The sequence below is a fragment of the Symsagittifera roscoffensis genome, chromosome 9, assembly GCF_963678635.1.
Source record: "Symsagittifera roscoffensis chromosome 9, txSymRosc1.1, whole genome shotgun sequence".
NCBI classification, from domain to species: domain Eukaryota; kingdom Metazoa; phylum Xenacoelomorpha; order Acoela; family Convolutidae; genus Symsagittifera; species Symsagittifera roscoffensis.
The window spans coordinates 48134887-48161301 of NC_087070.1; the positions used below are offsets into that span (position 1 = coordinate 48134887).

The 26415-nt window shown below is 32.9% G+C and overlaps 1 long non-coding RNA gene across 1 annotated transcript; it reads right to left on the minus strand.

Moving 5' to 3' along the window:
- Positions 1 to 18875: 18875 nt before the first annotated feature.
- Positions 18876 to 20030, minus strand: LOC134853996 (uncharacterized). The gene is made up of 2 exons (XR_010164390.1): positions 19750 to 20030; positions 18876 to 19137 (listed from the first exon to the last, which is right to left on the minus strand). It is a non-coding gene; the product is annotated as an uncharacterized LOC134853996 (long non-coding RNA).
- Between the last annotated feature and the right edge of the window lie 6385 nt (positions 20031 to 26415).

The window sequence follows — 26415 nt, forward strand, 5'->3', positions numbered from 1 at the left end:
GCTAGATATCTCAATTCACTAATAGACGAATCAAAATGCAATTGGCCTATTGAACCAATACAAGTTATTTTAACAAAAATAAACGGAAAATACTTTACAACCGCAGATATGAATAGTGCATACAATCAAATGCCACTAGATGAACAATCACGACGTTTAACACAATTTGTTATTGGAAATCAACAATATGAATTCAACCGCCTATTCTATGGAATATCCATAGGACCAGCAGCATTTTCAGCTTCAAAAGTTTCAGTATGAGCAAAATTTTTAGATCACTAATACTTAAGAAAAACGCAATCACCTATTTAGACGATGTTTTTATGCAATCACAGACAAAAGAAGAAATGTTTACAGTTTTAGAACACTATCATAAAATACTTCAGAACGAAAATCTGAAGGCTATTCAAAAACTTCAACCACCAACAAACAAAAAGAAAATCCAAGAATTCCTTGGAATGTTGAATTTCTTAAGCAAGTACGTTTATAAAATGCAATTATATTTAAGACCATTCTATAATATCCTCAGACAGCAAAAAAATTTTGAATGGACCACTGAACATCAAAAACGATTTGAAGAAATTAAAAAACTTTTAACTGAACAAATTTCAAACACAATTCCAGATCCAAATCAACCATTCTATGCAATGTGCGATGCTTCAAATTTTGGCATTGGCGCAGCATTACTACAATCACACAATGGTACAAATAAAACGAACCTTATATCATCAAATTCTCGATTATTCACTCAAGCAGAGCTACGACTCTCAACTTTAATGAGAGAATGTACAGCTATAATTTATACGCTTACAGAATATGAATTTCTGATACTTGGATCAAAACATCCAACAGTTCTATTCACAGATCATAAGCCAATCATTTTTCTCTTTACACAAAAGTCAAATCCAAATCACCGAGTTTATAGATTTCAATTAATTCTAATGAAATTTCCAAACTTACATATATTTTGGACAGCAGGAAAGTATCTTGCATTACCAGATACATTAAGTCGAAATACACCACCTGAATTACTGACACGAAAAACTACAGTTGAAATACCCAAAAATATAAAATTTTACCTGGCAAAAGACGAAACATCACCCCGACTAGAATGCAAATATGCAGTAAAAACTGACATTGAACAATCACAGATAAATAACCTACAACACTTCCCGCTTTACTTAGATTGCCAAAATAACCACTACGAAGTTGATCTACTTGAAACATCAACTTTCAAACCAATTCCAAATTCACAATGGATAAAAAATAACACTAAAAAAACGAATAAAACACCACTCAAATAAAAAAGACCTTTTTCCGTTAATTGAAAAACAAAAAATTTAATTGATAAAATAAATTTATCAGGACCACAAACAAATGATTCAAACTACACAATAAGTCAAGTTTTTGACCTCCATGACCCCCTTGACACAATTCCTTTATCTAAATTAGAAATTGAAAACATTCCCCCCCCCCAGTAATTAGACAACTAAAATCATGGCACAAATACAAAACTAAGCCCGTAAAAGCAGATACCACAATTTTAGGAAATAAAACACTCCTCCAATATTTCCGAAAATTTAATAATACAACAATTAATGGAAAAAACACAGACCTTCTAGAATATCAATTAAATGATTCTACAGTTCCCTGTCTCCCTTTAAGTATGATTCTAGAAGCTTTTATATACACAAAACATTAAAGGACACTCTGGATCAGAGAAAACATATTCAAATTTCATACAAAACTTTTATTTCCCAAATTTACCAATTTGGATAAAAATACTATGCAATGATTGTATAGTATGTCAGCTAAATAAACCTTATCCAAATCAAAAACAAATCGCACAAAAACAAAATTTTAAAGGACAAAGTTTATATTTTAACCACCGTATTTCATTCGATACAAAAGGACCAATTTCCTCATCATCTGAAGGAAACTCCTGCATTATGGTAATTGTTGACGCATTTACACATTATGTAGCACTCAACCCAGTACCACATTGTAACGCTTATTACGCTTACACGACACTTTATGAACACTGAATAGTCAAATTAGGATTACCCGAAATTTTAGTTACAGACAACGGTACAGAATTTATAAATAATGAAATCATCACACTATGTCATTTATATAACATCAAGCACAAACCGCGTACATCTCATGCACATTGGACAAACGGTTTAGTCGAAGGTATGAACCGTTCACTACAAGAATATCTTAGATGTATCATAAATGGAAATGACACAAAATACACCGATTGGTCAGCAGATGTAAAATTATTTCCCTTAGCATATAATTCACAAATTACGACAACTCTAGGAATGTCACCATTTGAAATGGTTTTTAATCAAAAGCCACGTAAGCCAATTATGTTTACAGCAAACTCTCATAAAAATGCACAAGGTCATTGCCAACCGAATAAAGACTCAATTTGTTATAACCTACCTTTACACACGCACGATGAAGATCATTTTTATCACCCACAAATCCTTAAATTAGCCTACGCTACACACACCGAATGGATTTTAAATATAGATAAAAAACACAACGAAATTTACCAAAAAGTAACAAAAAAATTGTTACAAAGGCAAAACATTAATGAACAAATAAATTCACGCTTTACACCAGCCTCCGATTTAAAAATTTGAACATTTGTCTTAATACCTAATTTTAATACACAAAAAGGAATTTCTAAAAAATTACAACCCCTTCGCAAAGGACCATACCAAATAACTGCCAAACCCACTGACGTAACATATAAAATCACCGATTCAGACCAAAAAGAAATTGTTCAACATAAAAACAATCTATTGCCTTACTACCCAAAAGAATGCGCACTACGCGAACTAACTCAATTATATTCTTTCACAGGTTTAAAAGTTATTCAAAATCACCCACATACAGAAAATGAAATAAATGAACAAAATGACATTCACATTGAAAAACAAAATAAAAAATCAACTACAACCAAAAACAATACAAAAAAGCTAGACCAAAATATACCTCAAAAAGAAAAAAAAAATTGAAGAATGGTAGAAAAAATTATACCCCAAGAACAAGTCGAAAAATCAAAACATAGAGAGTCATCACAACCACGTAAAAACTAAAAAACATTCATCCCACAATCTAAAATAATAAAGAAAGTTGAATTTCAAAAACAGCTTTAATTTTAAAATTTAATACTATTTGCACCTCTGGAACATTTTGAACTTTCATTTTTCAAAATAACATGCTGCAAACACGCGGCGATTCTAGTTCAAAATTAGCCAATAGGATTCATTCAATCCGTCACCTTCTATAACTCTAACACAAACCAATTAGACGAAAGATATTAAACTCCAGGTATATCTATAACTATAACTTTACAACCTCCAGGTCAAAAATAAGCAAACCACTCAAACTTGACAACTAAAAAAAATACCACCATAATATCATAACCCTCCCATATCTAATAACGCAAAGATCAACAATATTTTCCCAATTCAGACCTCAAAAACCCCCCAAACAAAAATGTTAAATTAGCCTAAAGTGAAAATACGACCATATAAATTTAGCCTAAAGTACAAAAATCTCAAAAATACCCCAGATCAACTGACAAATAAAAATAAAGTAAGAGAAGACCTCCCGAACACCATAAAATTTGCCCCCAACAACTTTTCACAAAACCCAACCCACTTGTCAAAAAACCAATAAATACTTCGACCACACTTGAAAATTGCCCCAAACAATAAAAAATATTCGACCAAAAAGCCATTTCTTAAATGCTCTGCTCTCGATCAGTCAACATAATTTTCAACATTTTCATAAACTTTTTAACAATACTTAAACTTTTATTCATATTTCTCTTTGATACTTTTGAAGCTTTTATAATAAATTTAATCTTTTTTTGCAATATTTTTTTAATTTTCTATTCCCTGTTTAAAATATATCTCCAATTTTCCCAAGTCATTGACCATATTCACAGGTACGAAAACCCAAAATTTATTTAAATGATACGAACCATTTTTAGTAGAACAGATATTTTTTTACTATTTGTAATTTTTATAACATTTTTATCATCCCTCATATTGACAATATGCAAATGTATAAAAAAGGCAATCATAACATTCGCCTTAGCAACAATCCTTTTAATTCGTTTTCTAGAAGAATACTACAATAAACATGAATTTTTTCACTAAAAAGAAATCAATCAAAAAACCCTCAAAAATTGCTAACTAACAATCACACAGTCAGTCTTCACCGACAACATCCCAAGAAAACCCGACACCACCTACAACTACCCAAAACCCCCAAACATCAACGCGAATTTCTTTCCAAGATAACCCATATACTTTTGAAGAACGACACGCTCGCTTATCTGAACCACTAGAACCAGTTCAGCGACAGGCACCTCTAAGTGAACCAACATATAATTTGTACCCAACACTACCACAAGAATTAAGTAGAATACGAAATATTAGACAAAACCAAAATACAGTTGAAATAAATAGACAAATTATGCATCCACGACGGAATAGAAATTTTCAAACCCCCCGAGTTCATTTTGATATACCCCAATCCCCATCACCAAGTACTCCGGAAAACCCAATTAGCATATTACCGGAAACCCCTACACTTCTTTCACAATTTAGCACCTCAAGTCTACCCTCAGATTACTTAGGTTCAACACCAACATCTGAACAAATACGTGAAAATCCCTTTAACCCGCCAAACCAAACATCACGACTACCATATTGGAAAACACAATCATTCACACAAGGTGAACCAAATTTAATAAATGATCCAATAGATATTTCTACGGATACAACAACATCATCATCACTACCAGAAACATTATCATTACCGTCAACACCATCAATAAGCCAGATTTCACCGACGCCTTTCCCTTTAAATTTCCCAAATAACCTCGACGCTAGATATCGAGAACAATCATCAACAAATATCCCTCTAAGATTAGTCTGGAACACATTCACAGCACCCCCACCATTATTTGGACAACACCCAGATAGTAACCGACTCCACAACTGGGCACTCCATAGACTACAGTATAGACAAGACCTTCGTGACCATAACATCCAAATACTCCAACAAAATAGTCTACAATTAAATTTTGAAATCACGGTTAAACTAAACAAAATTGCTCAACATCCTTACCCACTAAACCCACCTAATATAACAGCTCAATCACAACCACCACCATTCATAACAACTGAAGTAATATATAAATACGACAGATATACCAAAAAGACAATTGGTTACATCACATTTTATAACCCGTACTCAGGATTAACATACACATGTATATTCTAAAAATACTGATATTCCTCCAACTCTTTTTTCTAATAATCTCCGATCAGAACATAAATCCTTCTCCCCGCACCGGACCCCAAGACTTATTAGTAACACATTACGATTGTGAAGAAAATGAACAAAAAACACTACACAAATATGCAATAAATCAAGTATCACAATGCGAAACGGAACCACAAGCTATAGAAACAACAAATGTAATAGCGACATTATATTCAAAAGCCCGAGCAACAACAATCATAGGATATAAATTTACAGCAACATTTTCCGAAAAGAAAGTACATTGTTCACAATTTTCAAACGGAAATAAAAACCGACTTGACCATGAATCATTCTACCAAAGTAATATAGAACGACTTCTACATCTCAATCCCGATGATTGTAAAAACGAGCTACTCAGACTAAACATCACAAGAAATAAAAACACCGACAGAAAAAAAGTATATTTTCAAGTCTTTGCCGATTCTGTACATCAAGCAGAACTTGAAGGATATCAAGGACACATGATATCAAGGACAAATACCCATACAACGGCGCACACGGAAGATTAACTTATGACATACACGATAAGCACTAGATACCACACATTGGTATAAATATTGCATCAAACTGCAAAGCAGACACAAAAAATAAAGGATATCAAGAAATAAGGTTTTTCGATTGGAAAATACAACTCGAAAAAATACAACTCACACGAGATTTATCTGACAACACAATGATCTATCAAGGAATTAGACTACCTTGTAAAAACGATCAAGGTTATTGTGATCCTACAACACGGACACAAGCAACAATTGTTTGGTTTCCCGAAGATACATGTACAACATTTCAAGTAGCAAAAATACACGCTCGAATGATAAAATTTCACGAAAAATATTTCATACAATCAATTTCATATGAACAAGTCCATCCATCACGAAAACAAAGTACTGATTTTCGAAATAACCATAATATAGAAAATAAATTAACACGTTTTCAAATATATCAAGAAACAGAAATCGCATGCAAATACAGAAATCCACTTCACAAAACACAATATTCTGAAATATTAGTTGAATACGATAAAGGTTTCGACATGACCACTGGAAAAATAAAAATTGACCCCTATGCCACAGGTCATCCTCTACACGAAGGAACATCATATATACCAGTTAACTTTCAAAAAAGTAATGGTCAACCTGGTGGACACCTAAAGCCACATGACACTAGAAGCACAGGTTTACAAGAACTATCACTAAGGAATAATTCTTATTTTGGTAATATCCACTATGATATTCACTTAGATATGAAGTTAGACTACACGATTAGTCGAATTTTTCAAGAAATGTCACTCTCCGAATTGGAAACACTTCATCAACTATGCGAATTAGAAAGGACACAAATCCTACATTCACTTGCACTAGCAGTATTAAAAATACCCTACGCAGGATATTTATTATCAGAAAATAGATCAAATTTTCTAGACTACGAAGAAAACATTTTATGGTTTTATACTTGTACCAAAAAAGTATCACCACTATATGTTTTTGAAGATAAAAAATGCTATAAAAGAATCTCTAACTTTTATAAAATTAAAGTACATTTTGTTGACACACTTTCAAGACGAACATATTTTTGGGATACCGCAGTCCCATGTGGATCAGAAAATAGCCACAATGTAGTAAAATGGAATCCTCATGAAGATAAATATTATCTTCTTACCCCATACCCCACGTTAATGCAATCACTCAAAAAATTTTCACCCGAAAGCATCAGAGCTATTGCTCGAAACCCAAATATCGATTTACAATCAATTGGAATATATTCAAAATCCGATATCCAACATCACATTAGAACACAACAATTCCAGGAATTATTAACACAAATGGACACTATACAAAGACAATCAATTGACCAAAACTTACGCAAACTTGCCAAAACCGCAGGTTTTGCAGGTATCTATAAACAAGATTATAGCGGATATTTTAAAGACATTAAAGACTATATATATCTAAACGGTGAAAAATACAGACCACAAGATATTTCACCTATAAATATTTTTAGCTTTGTTACACTAAAAAATGAAACTCTCGATTTTCTAGGATGGCCCTATTACATCTTCTTAAAATTAACTATCTTATACGCAATGTTTAACTTTATAGGATTTCTTTTTTCACTTTTAGAAGGAATCTATAATACATGCGCTATACACACACAAGTAAATAGACAAGTAAGTGTAGCACGCATACTATTTGCAGGGTTTTTTGGAATTTTTTCATCATCAATAAACAAAATTCTTCTAGACGCACAAATAAAAGAATATAACACAAAAATAGCGACAAGACAGAACACGTACAACGAAGAACATAATAATATAGAAGTAACGCCTACAGCACCACAGTTACCACCCCTACCACATAACCGACCATTATCCTTAGTCCCACGAAATTCCCGAAACCTAGCAATAACACATAACCCAAATTTTAGACCAAACATATCGCAAAGTCCCATACAACATATAATGACACATCATTCACAAGATGATAATACATATGAACAAATTATCGAACAACCCCATACCACCGCTTTTCAAAATAATAAATTTTTTAGCCCACGATGAGCCGACAACTTGGATCCTTTCACCGCTCAAATTCCCATCCAACCAACCTCAACACTCCAATTACAAAAAATTCCACTTTTTGCTTTCCCGCCACCCAATTTTCCAACAAGTAATATAACATCAAGCATGAATTCGGATACTAATTCAGATATTTCAGTTTTATACTCCATTTCACAACTCAATAACCCTAATATAGAAACCCCTGACGAATTTGCAGACTCCGAACCATCTCCATCCAATAATTTTCAAACCAACTCCTCAGTTTTATCAAAACCCACTTTTCAACCAGTCCCGCCAAATAATTCACTCCCATCCGTTTCCACTCCTTCTTATGCTTCGCAAGTGACCCCAGCCTACTCTCCACTTCATTCCGACCGATCATCTAATTCTCCCGTTACTCCTCAAATCTCCCAAGAACTCGATAATTTTATCACCCTACAACAACAACTAATACATCCTAACACCCTCACTATAAATCAGATTTCCTCCACAATAGAATCCTCAAACCCATCTACTCCTACACCCTCCTCAGCTTATACTGCATCATTAGCACAATCATCCACATCCATCGAATCATCAAATAGCACTAACCGAGCTTATCGCACTTTTAAAAGAAAAATCCCAAACCATCCATTCCCGACCAAACCAGGAACAGCCCGCGAATATATTAATCATCCACACCACACCAACACGAAAGATATTCTAGCAATCGCCTTACCTTCATTTCCACAATATACTTTAAACACACCTAACGACACTAACGACACACGTAGTTTTGTAGATGAACATGTTTTAATGCCTACACTTCAGTGGACAACATATTATCATTTTAATAATCCCCTTTGCCTGCCACTATCTAATACTCATAGCGATATAGAGAAGAATAAAGATATGCTATATAGACTCACCGCAACACTAACACCTAGACAATTTACTTATATAGGATATAAAAAATCACTAAAAACATTCACTGCACCCCGAGCTAACGAATTTACACTAGAATATTACGACCATATTATCATCCGAACTAATCAAGACCAATTTTTAGATGACGACCGCTTCGCTAACCCACAACTAACAGAAAAATTCTTCATCAAAACATCATATGTACTCACACTCAATATTTTTGATAGAAAATATGATCACATCATTTCTGAAGCACTAACTGATATGCAAGCTTACGAAAGTTTGAAAGAAAAATTTCAATTATTTTCACTAACCTTTCACTTCCTTGCACCACATGAACGCGATTTGCACTGTTCAAATGACATTATGTTACGCACTAAACAAGCTCACACATATACATACTATCGCTTCATACAAAATCATTTTGATCTACATACTCCATCAAGACAACCACCCATCGTTTTCAGTTTCTTAACTCTAAGTACACTTCGCCATTTTTTCTAAACTTCACCTATTGCATCAAAGATACTAACCTCCACGGCATCCTCGGCAATTATGACCCAATAACACAAATGTATATATTTTGTCCCATCACGAAGACCTTTAATGCTGAAGAATCCAGACCCTTCCTTATCCCACATGAATTTATCCAACCTATAGAAATCCCTATATTAGAATTCATTCACAATACTAAATACAATCACAAAACATATAATCTCATTCAAACCACACCTTATGAGTTTGCAGTCGGCACCGAAGAACTAAAAACTATTAAAGCACTTCAATTGCTTTGGCCACTGCTTCAAACTAAAAACATCATTCGCATACTAGCAAAATTACTAACAAATTCAGACATGATACACGACATCTTCCCCCACGGTTTTTTCCCAGACGACTAACAGGTAAGTATACTTTACAAATATTCTTAACTAATAAATTTAAAAATTCTTTACTCATGTTTCTTTTAGATTTTTAGTCTTCATACCACGATCATCTGCAAAAAAAAACAGAAAAGAAAAATAAAAAATAAAACTTGTTAAAATTCTTCTAAACTTCATTAATATTTTGCACAAGAAAAAATAATAAAATTCATACCAATGAAGTAAATTAATTTATAAATTGTTTCCCCAAAAGCAGTAATTTTAATTATGATGAAAATTTATAACTTTAACTTTCCCCCAAAATTAACAGTAAAATTAAAATTCTAGGTAATAAATTGATAAAATGAAAATGCAGTACTAACCTTTTGATAATTTCATTCACTCGCACAAGAATTCTATCCAAACTCGCACAACTCGCCCACGAAGAATTGTTTAAATAATTAATTTCAGTTTCAAGTTTTCACACTCAACAACTCTAACACACGATAACAAATTTCAAACTTTCCTTTAACCCGGTTGGAAAGGAATGATATACTAAACCAAACTAACCAACGCAGCTTACTAAACACCACAAATCATAAATTAACAGCATGAATAAGAAAAGAAAACCAACGGTACCCAAACCGGATTAACCCAGTTTAAAACTGGATAATTTATTCTTTTGAAGACTATTATAAAGTCTAAGAAAGAAATAATAAAACACAAAAAAGTCGAAAGAAAAACCAATAACAAAAACAATTTGATTTTTGAAAAAAGGACACAACCAACGGAACATAAGAAAGACCAACATAAACCCAACATAAAACGTTATCACATAACAGGACCTCTCAAAGAAACCGCACGAAATCATACTCCCACTCCTGGCCTAACCCACCAGAGAAGACGTCCTGAGCATGCTCTATAGCCGGCCTAACCCACCGCGCTACATCCACGCTTTGTGACCACATTTCTATTTTTATTAAGAGGTACTCAAGCGTGAGTAACTCTTCAAAATAACCGAACTAAAATAAAATGCTTTTGTGAAAACAACTAACTAAAATCATAATTAAAACACTCTACTAATAAAAATTTTATAAATTGTAAATCATACTTTTCATTATATAGATCAGCATACAACAACAAAGACGAACATCCAAAAACAAAATGACCCCACTATACTAGAACAAGAATGGCTAACCACAACCGATATGCCGTCCACAATCACAACTCAAAGGATTTAGAGTACGACTTGACTTCGCAGAAAAGGACTTCATTGAACTAGACCAATGACCACCTCGATGTTCAAGTATACGTACAGATCCGAGTTACAAGCCATCCCCTCCACGCACAATCTCCACGCCATTCCCAGACGAGGTTGAACACAAAACAAGTTCTCTACATAATACAGAAAAACCCGTCATAGCAAACCATTTTGAAATCAGATTGATTTCGTTGGGAAACACAGTCGTTATCACAAGAAGACACAACGATTGATGCCCCTAACTCCAGCGTCCTGGAACTTCTCTAACAAGAGGAACCGGACAAGAATACGATGTTCGCCAAATAACAACGTTCATATCCTTTGAATTGCAGAAAGATAATTCTAAAAAACTCTGTAAAACCCGGATGGGTGGAACCTGATCTAAACTATATTTTATGATTGGATAAATTAGATATTTTACCACTGTAAAGTATTTAAAATTAACCAATCATGATCCATCTAACTAACAACCCACTTGTTTGTAAGTGCTGAAATTACTTGTAATTTCAGCACCAGAGAGATTTGAATTTAACTTAGAAATTAGTTGTCTCTCCAAGAGAACTTCAGCAGCCGCAATAAACCAGTATACTCTAGATCTATTGAGCCTAGCAGAGACTAGTTAAACACCCTGAGACTAAAAATATAAGAGTAAGACTAGGATCGGTATTAGACTAAGAAGTTGCACGAAGCTATCCGGCCGAAAATAAGATAGCGTGACGAGCAGACGGTGTACCCTATCCGAAATTATTCTATGAGTTAACCACATCGGTTATAACTCAGTATGCATGGAATAAAGGTAATTAATGTTGCGTTTAATGTCGCCCAGTCTAAAAGGCTGCCAAGTTTAGAAAGAGTCAAATCAAACCAATCAAACTGTTAGATGTCACTGTTTAACAAACCATTGAGATGTTTTTACTTCGCTTGTCCAAGAAGGACTTCTTGCCATTGACGTAATATGCTGCGATGTTAAAAATTGGCTGGCATTTACAAGTCTATAAAACAATTATATTTTTAAAATTTTGTTACAATTACATTGAGTCATTTGCTCATTTAACTACTCAAAAAATCTGTTCAAAATATTCCTTTAAAATGATTCAAAATGGTTTATTTGAAAAATGTCACTCGCTACTTTTTAAAGAATTTTGGCTCTGAGAAATTTATCAACTACTTTTGATATGATACACTAGATGACAAAATTACATATAAAATTATGTTATTACCCTCTAATTTGTCCAACTTCAAAAACCGTTTAGACAAAATTTACCAGTTTTATATAGTTTTTTTAATGGAACTGATCTGCAACTTAGCATCCTCTCCAAGTCAACATTACTGAAAAAATTTACTGAAAATAGTAAAAACTGGCATTTTCAAACATGAAATAAACTGGTTCAAAAATCGATCGTTTAAGAGAAGGTAGTTCAGATCACTTGCAGTCAGTTTTTGATAAAATTTTAAGTTTTGTTGTTCAAATTGTTCTTAAAAAAACATTTTAGGCAGAAAAACATAATTTTGATTTAAATTTGCCCGCTAATGTAGGTTTTCATGGTCGCACAGTATATAAAAACAGGCAAAGATTTCGAAAAAAACGCAATAAAGCCACAATTTTTCAGATACCTGAAGTTTCTTAGCTTACTGATATGAATACTGATATGAAAGCAACCCTATCACTAAATTTTTTAAACACTCAAAAAAGTAGATCTATTTAAAAGCTCTTGCTTTGTTCTAAAATACTCGATGATTTATGAAAAAAAAACCTTGAACAGATTTTCTGAAAAACTAAAAAAAAAGTAAATAATTGCTGGCATATTCAAGCTAAGCAGCTGGGGAAAATCTAAGCAATTGGTGTAAATTTTCAGATACACTAGAGGACGTTGCGCAAACTCAGACTTTTTCTCTAAAATACTTATTTTCAAGGATGATTTTGGACAACTTTTACTGGGAACTTAAACAAAACGTTTACAGAAACTCTGCGCTCAATGCAATCATCAAAATTTGATTTCGAAGACTGAACAGATTTTTGCGGGTCTGAATATGCCAGTTTTTACTATCTGCACTAAATGTTGCGTCGGTGTGAACTTTTTTTGTGAAGAAGCGGGGGACAAACATTGACATTGTTCAAGCGATCTGAAACAATGTAGGTATTTATAGTAAAGTGTTCAAGGTGACAATTTAGCTGTTTCTAGCAATTTCACTCGTCTTGAACCATTAAGTGCAGTTGGTGGAAACTGGCATTTTCAGACCCGGAAAAGCCATTTAGGCCTTTGAAACCAATATTTGAAGGTTTCATAGAGGGCAGCTCTGATCTTTTGCTCTTGGTCTATGCAAAAACTTTGTTTAATCAAATTCCTAGAGAAATTTATCTAAAATCATCCTAGGAAACAGTTATTTTAAAGAAAACGAACAAAATTGCGATTAATTTCGTCATTTAGTGTACTTCTAACTCTTTGGAAACTCCTGTATTTTTCTACAAAGCGGCAACGAAAATCCATTGGACACATGAATCAATTTTTGATCAAATTAAAATGGTTGAAGTCAATTATTAATTCTTGCAAATTGTTTTTGTAGCTTTTGGGCTTTTAGTTTTTCTTATCAAGTAAATTATTCAAATGGAAGGAGAAATTTGCCTAAAAACTTCCAAGAAAAAACGATTTTCTTAATTTAAAAAGTCAAAGTAGCTCCAAATATTTTCGCCAAGAACTTGTTTATGGTCAAACTAATAGTCCTACATAAGGCTTGAAATGTTTCCGAGTTTTCAAGACTTCGAAACTGAACAAAACACTATCGAGTTCTCAAAAAGAATGTGGTTTTCGAGGGTTAAGCTTCATTAAAAAAAAAAATTTTCACAAACGTATTGTTCTAAAAACTATTACTTTTTCTACTGTGCTTTTTGAAAGATTCAAGTGTTTTCTAAAGTATAATTAAAAATAGTTCTGAAATTTTTTGAATAAATTGCCCATCACATTTTTTCATCTCGAACATAAAAAGAACACGTACTTTATTCCAATAGTTATGATGCTTTTTCTTCTGTTATGTCCGAAGAGTCCTCGCAATTATTTTCAAAAAATAAGAGCTGTCGAACAATTGTCTGTTTTTTTATACTAAAGGGGCAAACTAAACGCAAATTCAGGTTGTTTTTCCACAATGTTTTTTTTTCAAGGATGATTTTGGACAACAATTGTTTCAAAATTTTCCAACATTTTATCGTAGACAGAGAGCCGATTTAGCCAATTTAGTGCCGAAATAGTGTCGATTTCTATACGCGGAATAATCTGGCATGTTAATGAAACTAAAATTGATACTTTCTAAAGTAGCTGAGAAAGTTGGCTGTTTCGATGTGATTTTTTTTTTTCAAAATTCGAAGTAAATAATCTTCAGAACCATCCTCAACATATGCTTTTTAGATAATAAAAACATCAATATGCGCTTAGAATTGTTTGCTGGAGTGGAAAACAAAAAGTTTTAGACTGCAAACAATTTGCCGTTCTAAATATTTTTCATGCACACTTAAGGACAAAATTAAGCGTAAGTTCAGGTTTTTTCCATCTAAAAAGCCTGTTTTCAATGTCCATTTTGGACAACATTTGCTTCCATCTTCGGCGAAACTTTACATACACAAAGGAAAATCAACGGAGCTACCGTCTAAGAAACTATCAATATTTGATTTTAAAGAATTGCCAATGAAACCGGCTCTGAAACTCCAGTTTTCCTCACTTGCTCTCTAAGTTTTTGAATCCGCGTGAAAAAGAAAGAAACGGCCGATTTCAGTAAAACTTTCACACTGATTATTTCGCATGAATACTTTTTTACTCACCTTAATCGAGAAAAAGTTCACTGCGATGCTCAACTGATAGATTCATAGATGGTAGCTCTGACTATTTTGCTCTTGCTCTTTATAAAAAATTTAACTGAGATTGAATTTAATGTTGTCCAGAATCGGCATTGAAAACGGTCATTTTAGAGATTACAAACCAAAATTTGCGCTTAATTTTGTCCTATAGAGTATCTAAAGACTCCAATCAAACGCGCAATAAATTGTAGCAGATAAACAACAGCTAAACTGGAGAAAAAATAAGGCAACTATTAAATTTAAAAACTCTAAGTTTAAAAACTTTAAATTTTTATAAAATTTTGTCATCATAAAATCTTTTCAAGCCTCGTGTGAAAACACTACGTTTTAAGCATATTTAATGCCAGAAATAATTGAAACAGCAAAAACTTGAAATCTCACAAATATTGGGATCCTTACACTGAAGGAACCAAGATCATACTTTTTTATCCAAATAAACCAGTAATTAGCAAAAAATTTCCTTCCATTTTGAGACTAAAGCAACGTAAGAACACTTTTTGTTACGCGGGTTAATTTTTGTTGTGAAAAAAGCAAAAGTTTAAAGTTGAATCTGTACAAAATCAGCTTTTTCGAAGACTTTTGCGATATTTTTTGCAATTGTTTTTAACTTTTTGTTTTTAAACAAAAAAAAACGTTATTCTCCGTGAAATTTATGGTTAATAGTTACCATTTTATTTGTGTTTACTAAATTTTCCATTGTTTTTTGTTGTTTTTAAATTTTTAAGTTGCGTTACTTTTGGTACAGTATATATGTTTCAAATGTTTGATTGTTCGAATAAAGCACGGAAAAAATATCATTTGAAGCAACAGCTATATTTTGCTTCGAGAAAACTTGTGATCAAATCGAGACATGCAGAGTCGAAATGTGAAAAAATTACGAGATGCAATGTAAGCTGCCGATTATCTGGTATGAAACATACGCTAAAAACTTTAAAAAAACTCACTCATTTGAAAAAGTTTTCATGCTAATACGTGATTTTCTCTTTTTAATTATCTTTAAATGATTGCTCGAACATCTATATTGCACAAATGATTCGAATAAAGCCCTAGTAATTCACAATTTTTTTAAGCACAGCAAGGAAACATATTGAACACATGTGTTATATTTCACTTTAATGATAATGGTTAAAATAGTGCTATGTTTTGCTATTAAGTTCACGCGTGCATATCTGTGTCATATAAGTTGTGCTATAAGTTCACGCGTGCATATCTGCGTCATTGTGACTTTCGGTCTGCTTGACGATAGCGATATAAAGAAAAAAGTAGCTTAATCAAATAAAAATACAAATCTTTGGACTGTTTTTTAGTAGTTTTATGTCGTTTTTCTGAGTTACGCTTTTGCTTAAACGCGAAAAAGTTATTTTTGTGAGCTAATTTTGCAGAAAAAGTTGTCTAATTTAAAACTATTGATTGGCATATCAAAATACAAGTTTTAAAAGTTCTGTAGAACTTTTCGAACTAATATGCTTTTCTAAGATATCTCGGGATGACACTCACAGAAGTGTGCGGAAGAAGATTGATGCACATTACAACAAAGCGGTATATCAGGGGAGCAATACAAGCAAGAGAGCCCTCTAGCTCGTATAGTGGAGCAGCATATCTTGGACAACTAATTTGAGCTAAAGGTGTAATGAAGTATGACAGAATTCACTAATTGTAAAAATAGTGCTTAGTTAAGCATCCATTTGTGACTAGAAATTTGTTGAAATTAGCATAGACACTGGTGAAAAAAAAATAAGGCGCAAATTCCGGTTTATCTCTAAAATGGCTGTGTTCAAGAATGATTTCGCATAACTTTTTAGATAGATCAGGAGCAAATGATCAGAGCTACCCTTCGTTAAATGACTTACCACTTGTTTCAGGGACTTGACTTACCAGTTGTTTTCAGTTGTGAAAATGTCAGTTTTCACCAGAGCGCTAATTTTTTCAGAACTCCTGAAATTGTAAGAAGCATCTGAGTTAAGTTAAGTTGTCACACTAGTCAAGTTGTCAATGTTTCAAATCGCATGAGCTATTTTTTCTCGCTATGGAGGGAAGCTCTGATCATTTGCTATTGGTATAAAAATTTTGGTTTAAACTTCCAGTGAATGATGCTCAAATCATCCATAAAAACAAGCATTTTAGTAAAAACAAGCATCATTACCACAGAATATTCCGATCATAGTCCTGAAAATCACAAGGTATTTCAAAACATTGTCGTCTTTTTTCGGCGTGGTGTGATAAATGGAGCTTAACAAAAAACTGCAAATTAGGTATATTCGACAGTCAAAATAAAATCATCAAATTGAAAAACAATTTTTGTAAAAAAAACAACTTGAAACAAAAAAAAATAAATTTCTCTTCAAGTTTTGCAGTTTTTTGAACTTTTGAAAACTTTAATTCCAAAAAGGCGCTAAAATACTCAAATTAAACTACCGTTACTCAAATAAAACTAATTTTATTTTTTTTTTAATTAAGCTATTGTAAGCTTTTAAGCAACTAAAATAAGACTGCTCCCTCGCTTTACTCGTTCGAAATAAGCCGAAAAATCAAACGTTAAAGCCAACTTCTCTCGACAGAAAAAATTCATTTGAAAATTTTTAATGTGGTTCGAATCACGACGCTAAGGGCTTTAATATGATCTATCACTCAGCCCAATCAGCTCATAATTTGTGGTACCTCATTTTGCGTAAAATAATTTAATAAAAAAATTTTAAGCAACTAAAATAAGACTCCTCCCTCGCTTTACTCGTTCGAAATAAGACGAAAAATCAAACGTTAAAGCCAACTTTTCTCGACAGAAAAAATTCATTTGAAAATTTTTAATGTGGTTCGAATCACGACGCTAAGGGCTGTAATATGATCTATCACTCAGCCCAATCAGCTCATAATTTGTGGTACCTCATTTTGCGTAAAATAATTTAATAAAACACACCCGAATACAAAGTGCCTTCCCATTTTCAATGGTCGGAATAACACGCACCTCATTTTCAAAATAATTCTCGTTAAAAGGCTTGTTAATTTCAAAGATTCAAATTAGGATGCACATCTAAAATGACCCAACTATTAAACTTGACATATGAAATGACCCAACTATTAAAATTAACTTTTTATAATGATAATTTGATTTATCATCTTCTGATTGTTTTATGGTCCAATTTTTTCCAAAAAAAAAACTGCATTTAAAGGTTACTGTCAGTTAAAAAGGTCATCCTCATCTCAGCAGTTACGTCAGTTACTGTCAACCTCATCTCAGCAATATGAAAAAAAAAAATTAAATTCTCCCTGAGATTATGTTAAGTTTTGAAGAAAAAAAAATTAATTGAAAAAAAAACAATATTTTATGATTCCTGAATTGCGTTTAAAAGTTATTGAATCAGGCTCAGAGGTTTCAACTCACAACAACCCGAAAAAAAAACAAATATATGCAATAGACACAGATTCATGACTGCAAGTTCGCCAACACAAGCGAGAACGCAGCAAGGGGTAGCTTTAAATCATGCTTGGCATAAATCTGTGACACATAATTACGCGTGACTTAACGCAAGAGCATTTGTGAGAAAACTGTCCCAAAAAATTCGAAAAAAAATTGACATAAAGAATTACAAATGGGTGGTTAAATTGTGTCGGGAGAGTCGTCAAAACAGCTACTTTGGCTTGTTTCAAATGCACAAAAACACAAATTTTGCTAATGATGATTGGGAATGTAATTAACTTGGACCAATCACACTAATTTCGCATGTTTGAATTGGAAGAGAGAAAAAGAAATCGCGCAATAATCATTGTTTTCCAAACTACTTTCAAGTCAGACTAATAAAATTTTAGATTGCTGGACCTTGACGACAATCCAGGCTAGCAAAAAACTTATCAAATTTAAAATGAATGCTTTGATTTTTTAAAGAAAATTAATTTCAAAAATGTCGAATTCTCCTTGTTCTCAAAATACGCCGCGCATAGGAGTCTCTCGAACAAAGATTTGAGCTTTCTGCAGAGAAAATACCACTAAAAAACGCTGGGAAATTTGTAGCATATTATGATATGTAGCAGATATTCGTAAGAGTCAAATAAATGTAGCGATCTTTGCCTTAATCACTCATTAAAAAAAACAACCAGTTTACTTTTTTGATGTATTATCTCGTATCAAAATAACATCCTCATAGTGAAAGCGTTTAGAGAAAGCAAAAAATATATAACTAGTCAAATGCGATATTTTTCTCTTTTAAACTATGTCGCTTTGGCGTGTTTTCTAATTGAGTTTTCCTTTGATGTTCTTCTTTGAGATTCTCTAGTGTTCTGTTCAGTCGAATTATTTCAAGTCCGATTGAGTAGTTGGCATATTCCTCTTCCAGTGCGGCCATGGATTGCTTGGGTCCTAAATACAAGGTTGCATTACTGATTTGCACTGGTTTTTTTTTTTCATTTTTAGACAAAAATAATGAAATCATCGCCAAATTAATACTTAAACAGGGAAGTTATAACTAATCCCCTTCCATCTAATTAATTCAGCCAGCCAGATGCCAGTTTTCACTTCTGTTTTTTTTTAAATTATTATTTAAGGGGGAGGGGTGATTAGTAGGCGGGACTCTGATTATAGTGATAAGAACTTATTGTAACCAGTTGACTTAGCGTTTGAAATATCTTTTTAGTCCCGCAACTAAGGCCGCGACCAATTGAAAACGTCTTCAATTTGATATATCACTGAACCCTATCTGACTTTAATTGTGGCACCTAGCTTTAATGAAAAAAAAAACGAAATCCGAAAATCCTCGTCAACTTCTGTTATCCAAAAAAAGAAAATAAGAACACAGCAAACACACCATTATAAAAGTGCAAATGAACTCTTGTAAACAGACACAAGATAAACTGATACTTTTTAAAGACTTCCAGCAAAACAGACCGACCGAAAAAAACTAATCAACCTAAAAAAAATAAAAACTCAAACTGTTGATCAATTTAAAATCAAACTGTCTGTCATTTAGTTTACCTCTTCCATTGACAACGTAAGAGAAATCAGGCCACTCATTAAGTGCATCACTCCATATTGCGTGTTGTGATGTATCACTGCTGTTGTTATTTTTGTTGTTGTTTTTAACTGTCTGGGAGTTCGTTCTCTGTCTGAATGAAGTCACACTGTCACCAACCCAACGAGAGTAGTTAGCTGCTATTCGCCTGCTACTACTGATCTGCGCCATTACCATACCATATTTATCACATTTACAGCTTCTAATTATAACATTTCTGCTTATATGCAAAGAAACGCTCATCTCAACTGAAATGAACAGTAATAATTTAATTCATTTATCAGTTTTATTTTCAATTCAAATGTGACAACGCTTTTTCTTTAAAAAATAGAAATATCGATGATATAACAGAAAATTCGATCTTTTCTTTTGAAAGTCAGACCACTAAATGGAAGCGGACACTCAATAAGTGAGAGAAAACACGGCAGAGACAGGGCTGGCACTGTTGTAAAAAAAACATGATAGTGATTTTAAAAAAACTTTGTTTTTTTTTGTTTTGCAAAAGCAAACGTTGTGTGTAAATATTAAAATCCTGAATGAAAAAATTTAGAACCCAAAACAGGTGCTAAGAGTCCTGACGAGCTCAACCGGTGTTCCAAACTTACTTAACACAAACCAGTGAAGGAGCGATTGCGCGAAAATTTTGTCAACCAATCAGAGCTCATAATGAAAAAAAAATACACGGGAAACAAGTGAGAAATTTGGTCAGTTTGGGAGTTTAAAGGTCGCTGATTGCTTGAAAATTTTGGCGCATTCGGTCCTTCGCGGATCAGAATAGCCTTTACCAGAGCACAAAAACTGAAATCAACTACAAATTTTTATAAACCAATTTGCAAAACACCCAGAACAGTAGTAACCAAAAAGAACAAGCCAAAAAACTTAACAGGCCTCAAAAAAGTAGAAAAAACAAATTAACAGTTTGTCAAACTTGACTTTCAAAATTATCAACGTCGTTGCAATTCAAAAATGTTTAAGCAAACCCATTTTTGATGAAGCTGATCCAAAGAGAAAAAAATGATTGAACGGGCAAATTCGTTATTATAGCAGAAATTCTTCAAATTGAAATCCGGATTTGTTGAAACTAAAAATCGGATCTTGTTAACTATTTCCTCCCTATGCTTATGCATCTACTATTTTTGATAACCATTTTTGTATAAAATATGCAATTCAAAAATGTCAACAATTAATTGGTTTTCATTTTTGCGCGCTCGTAGTTGTAGCACTCCACTCCTTAAATAATACATACTTTAAAAATTTTAATTAAATATATTTTCTGAAAATTGTTTTCAGCTATTGAAAATGTGTCAGCCAAATTTGAAACTTCTGAAAATCAAAATACGTCCCGTACCCAGGGGATATTCTGTGCAAAATCTGAAATTCTTTATTTCTTACATAAATTGATTCTCAGATCTGAAATTCTTTATTTCAATTCTTGATAAGAATTTACAAATTTCAGAGCTGAAATTTGGATCTGAAATCGAAAACTTCAGATCTGAAATAACCTTGAAAAACAAAAATTCAGATCTGAAATCAGATCTGAGAAACCTTTTGTTAAATTATAAATTAAGCAGTTTGAACAAAAAATGAGTGTTTATTAGTTGATGTTTCTGCAATACACAATTATGTTTAGATTAACTAGCGGTAAAAAAAATTCCAAATAATTTCACAAAAAGTGTTTATTGGAACTAAATTTTTTGTTCAACTGTGTTAAAATAATTTCAAAACTGTAAGATCTGTCAAATTTTTGATTTTTATGAGCTATTTAGTTGAGAGCATAATTTTCCTTTTGTTTGGAGAATCGTTTTGAATTAAAAGAAATCGAAAAAATATATATATTTTCTTCAACACAAAATTAAATCATTTCGAAAAAATTGGATCAATAGGTAAACATTTTATTCAGCTGTGAATTCCAAAAACTGAGATGCAACTAAGCATCAAGATCCAATTCAATTTTTTAAATTGGAAACCATAATTAGGTCCCTCTGAAAAAAATATGTTCAAAAGTAAGCTTTAAAAAATTCACAGACATACCACTCAACCAGCAAAATGAGGTTCAACCAATTTCGTGCAACAAATAGTTACACGGCCTATCTGAATACAAAATAAATAAGTGCCCAAATCCACTTTAAACAAAAAAACAACAAAATTGCGTTTTATAACCTGCTTGAGATATTGACAATTTTCGGAAAATAAATTCAGAAAATTGTCATCACACTTTTACTGTTAACACTTTTTAACTATCAATTTTCGGAAAACAAAATATATCACGTGAACCTCTCTGAATTTACACAATCTAATATGGTCATAATTTGTTCATACAGCTAACCCCAATCAGAGAAAACAAGATCAAACTATGTATTCAATTATCCTATTATTTCAAAACGAAAATCAAACGGCAAAAATTTTTATAGCGTGAACTTAACTTAAACTCTTTCCTGAACTAAATCATAGCCAGCAGAAGGTTGGAAAAAAAAGTAAAAGAACAAAGAAACCGAAAAAAAAGTCGAATATCTTTCGAATAATTTTCAACGTTTGATGGTTTTATATGATTAGCTTGTTTTGTTAAATTTATCCCTTTTACAGAAATTTGACCCAATGTAACAATTTTTTGTTTAGCTGAAAACTCAGACAACTCAAGTTCATATTCGAAACTATAGACATGAATTTCGTGATCATTCGTGATCTTTGCACTTTTTCGTGATCTTTGCACTTTTGCTATTCTATAGTAGAATTTCCACTCCTTCTAACAAAAAAATGACTTGAACTTGAAAAGACCAAAATTCAAACCGCAAAAAATCAATATTGAGAGAGATCAAATTTTAAGCCTTTTTGATGAAAGAAAAATCAGCCAACAGAGAGCTGGGAAAAGGTCAATAAACGCAAGAAAACAGATACAAACAGGTCATTGTGAAAAAACCAGGTCCGTATAAAAACATAGGATTGCATAGCCATTAGGTAGTTTGAGAAGTTTTAATGGACATTACGTAAGAAAAACTTACATCACCTTTGCGAATCCAGAAATATAGAAATTCAGGAAACAACCTTCAATTTGTTCACGATCAAATTGGATTTTTCGCGACATGATTGTTGATTTCTTTATAAAATCAGTTCAAATTTTTTTAAAAGAAGACAAACTACAATATCGAAGAGCAAAAATGCAAAGTTCACGACAAACGTTTTCGAATTTTTCGAGTTTATTTCTCATATTTCCCAACGGAATAAAAAAAAATTATCTTATGATCCAGTTTTCTCACATTGGGTTGATGTTATCAAAAAAAGTATCAGTCATGAACTTTTATGAAATTCGAAGAGCTTTAAGGGCATTTAGTTTTTTCTGAAATTGGATTGTTGTTATTTTTCAAAAACCAAGCCAGTATTTGTTCTGTTTCCTTGCGTTCATAGACACTTTTCAAAAGCGGAACAAAAAACTACCTATTGATTAGTTAGTTTTCAAATAGGTTATTACTATCAAAAAAAGTATCGACCATAAACTGTTCTTGAAAATCAAAGAGCTTAAAAACTTAAGGGCAAACACTTTTTCGTTGAAATTTGAAATAGGAAGTCAGTCATTGTTTTTTTTTGAGTTTTCTTGCAGTCATTGAATCTTTTCCAACTGTTTGTTGGATATGTATGATAAAATTCACCCAAAGAGGAAAATAGATCAAAAAGAAAATTTTATGATTCAATAGGAAATCTGAAAAGTAAAAATTCATTTAAAACTAAATCTCAAGCTCCATTTTCCCTCCCTTTGTATCTTTATTGTTGTTGAGCACAATTTGCTTTTTACTTAGCAAATTTTAGCCGGAAGTTAAATTGAATTGAAAAGGTATAATCTATGGAATTAAAATCTATGACGACGGTGCAAACTATGAGCTGTTTGTTTATAAATCTCCATCAATCACTCATAACTAGTTGTTGAGCTCCCAAAAAACTTGCTTTCAAAAATTTTAGGCTGCTCTGCATCATACTTGAATTCAATGACCACTGGAAAACCAAAGCTTATGTGAAGATGGTGTTTTGAGGCCCGGCAGCTTAACATAAAATTTAAAAAAAAATCCCAAACTTGCAATTTAGCAGTGTGGTCTATGCCGACCACTTAATTAGGCGAAGATTAACTTTTACATTCATTAAAACACATATTGAAAAAGAGTAATGAACGCAAGAAAGCAAAAAAAAACACTGATTTTCTTTAAAAAACCTCAACTTTCGAAATTCATAGAAAAAAAGATGCCTATTAAGTTCTTTGAATTTCTAAAATAATAAATGACTGGCGCTTTTTTGATAATATGAACCCAATTTGAGAAAAATGGATCAACAGGTAAGGTTTTTATTCCGCTGGGAAATCTTAAAAATAATTTCCACTTTCGAAACTAGAAATCGTTCACGTTTTTTCGCGCCATTTCCCCGTTCGTATTTGGAGAGTACTATTTACGTCATTTTCAGCAGATTAATTTCCATTGAACTCAAAAAGTGCATTTAAGTGTATCAATATTTCAAGACTTTTTCCTGAACAAAAAACGAAAAAAAATCAGCAAGACCTATATAAGAGTCTTCACTACGCACTACGTTCATTAGTCATAAAAATCAGGTTGTTTTAACATATTGAAAATTAAGGTTTGATTGTTATTCGTCTTCATGAGCTTTTTAGCACCTAGTTAAAGCAATTATAGCATGGTGAAAAGCACAAATGCTTACCCTTCGCCACAAGACACCACTAACTAACTTTTACTTGAAACAACCACTTAACAATACCAATAAGCTGTCTAAAAAAATTGCATGGTACAAAACTGTCAACATTCAGTTATTATAAAAGCAAGACTGCTCATATATCAGAAAAGCCCTGAATATTCCAACTGCCGCTTTATCGTTATCGAATATTTGTTGGAAAAGAAAAACAAAAAACCGTTATTTTTGGACTATATGAAACATCTAGCGTGAAAACTTGAGATGTAAGAAATTAACATGAGCGATTAGCTTGCCTCAAATCAATTTGGAACAATTTGCTGAAGCGGTATATTTTTAATGGGAGATGCTATCTTTTTTGGGATATCAAAAAGATTTGTAAATAACCATTCTTCCAATACTTGGGTGAATAAAAAAAACACCCGAAGCACAAATATTCCGCATTTCTTCGAAAGTCGGAACAATATTGCAGCACACTTTTTAAAAAAGATAGTTATTGCAGCCCGCAACATTAGTGGCTGCAATCATCACATAAACTTCTTAACAATCCCTTTATAGTATCTACTAAAAATCTCAAATTCAAAATTGCCTTTCAACAAAAATGTTTCTTTATTCCAGATGTTTTAAGGACAAAGATAATTAATTGTAGTTCCTGCGAATCGCAGAGGAGCTATCAGTAGGCCTAAACAGTCCTGTCGAGGATAGTCCGTTTGTATTATTTCCCCACATTCCAGACTGTGTTATTTTGTTGAGCGAAGCTCTTTTTTGCGACTCAAGGCCGTTTTTGTGCGTCTAGAACTTTCACGTGGTACCACTTTTGCAGCCAAATTTGGTCAGGTTGTGGTAGACCTGAAGCTAGAGGTCAAGTGAGAGCTCGTCCTCACACACTATCATTGCCATGGCATGGGATCGATTACACGATCTGACGATTCCAAAGTGAACGCCTTACCACTATGCTAAGTGCCCCAGGCTATCTTGCAAGATTCTTGCGAGATCTCGCATGAGAGAACAATTCTTTTCAGAACTTCTACAATATTTTAGTGAGAAAACTCAACTAAACACCTTGCACATTTTTCTATGATTCTTCTTTGTATTTCTGAATGAACAGTACATAATCTACACATTATAACAATTCAAAATAATTTTAAGTCAGGGGACTGTCTGGTCTACTGTAAAACTAATGGTAGACTAAATGTTCGGTCGGAGAAATGCTTTATTTTACGTTCCGACTCAACTTATTGCAATTCGTTTTCTTTTCATTATGTCATTCAATGTGAATACAAAAAAAATCCAGTACAGTGATACTTCATGGCAATATACGACTTACACAATTTCCATGATTCCCAGAGGCTATGACAAAGGCGGGTTATCATCATCGGTTCTGTAATGAAATTTCCATCATCATTAAGCTCAATATTGGTATGATCAGCTACAGTTGGCAATTGGTTGGACTTAAAACCCTTTAACAACATCGTGAAATAGCAGTATCAGTGATTTAAAAGCAGCGTAGTCTACTTGATACGGAAAGTATCGAACATCGTCAGGGAGGCTGTTCATGTTCACATTACTCAGCCAGGAGTGATCCGATGGAAGTCGTTCCATGCCCGTAGATGGTCGGTCTGCTTGCGGCATCCTCGTCGAGCAATGAAACTTATTATTCTTCAACAATCAAGGCTTTTGAAGTATCCAAGTGGATTTATTTAGAAAGAGAAGCAGCTTAAAACTACTACGTAACACTTCAGTATTTTATCAGCCTTCTTGTAGTAAACTGGTCCGGCTAAGTTGATCATTGTAGACGAACGGTGGCGACGGGTTGAATCTCTTACTATCGTAATTTTCCATAAGCTGAATCATTGCTCTGCTATAAAATCTGAAGCAAGCGATGCATTTGCCTGTTGTGCCAAAGACTTGTCTCGTAGGATCCAGAATTGCTGATTATTGCGACT